Genomic DNA, 678 nt, shown 5'->3' with positions numbered 1-678 from the left:
AAAAAAAAAAAAAAAAGAATTTGCACGTAATATGTTTTGGAAGTGATCTCACAAGACACCAATAGGGAGCAGGGACATGAGACAGAAAAGGGAAAGCCTCCAATAAGTGCGTATTCTCATCAAGTTACCAGTGTGAGCTACAATGCTTCATGTTGTTGAGGAGCTCTGGGCAATGATGTAGACTCCAAGGGGCAAGGGAGCAAGGGTATTTACACACCAACTCCAGGCACTCATTGATTGATGGCTGATGTGGTGGGGCAGGGGTGAGTGTTAATTCTCTAGGAGTTCCTGCCGGCTGTGTACAAGGGCAGGGTAGACCACAGAGCTGCAGATTCTGCAGGCTGTAGAATAAATTAATTGTAAGGGGTCAGGCGTGGTGGCTCACACCTGTAATCTCAGCACATTGGGAGGCCAAGGAGGGCAGGTCACTTAAAGTCGGGAGTTCGAGACCAGCCTGGCTAATATGGTGAAACTCTGTCTCTACTGAAAATACAAAAAAAAAAAAATAGAGTGAGTGGTGGCAGGCGCCTGTGATCCCAGGCTGAGGCATGAGAATCACCTGAACCCGGGAGGTGGAGGATGCAGTGAGCTGAGATGGACTCCAGACTCGGCAACAAGAATGAAACTCCGTCTCAAAAATTAATAAAAAATAAAAATAATAAAATTCTGCTTGCCAAA

Source organism: Cebus imitator, unplaced genomic scaffold (assembly GCF_001604975.1).
Source record: "Cebus imitator isolate Cc_AM_T3 unplaced genomic scaffold, Cebus_imitator-1.0 Scaffold82, whole genome shotgun sequence".
In the NCBI taxonomy this organism is placed as follows: domain Eukaryota; kingdom Metazoa; phylum Chordata; class Mammalia; order Primates; family Cebidae; genus Cebus; species Cebus imitator.
This window is presented reverse-complemented; position numbering follows the sequence as displayed.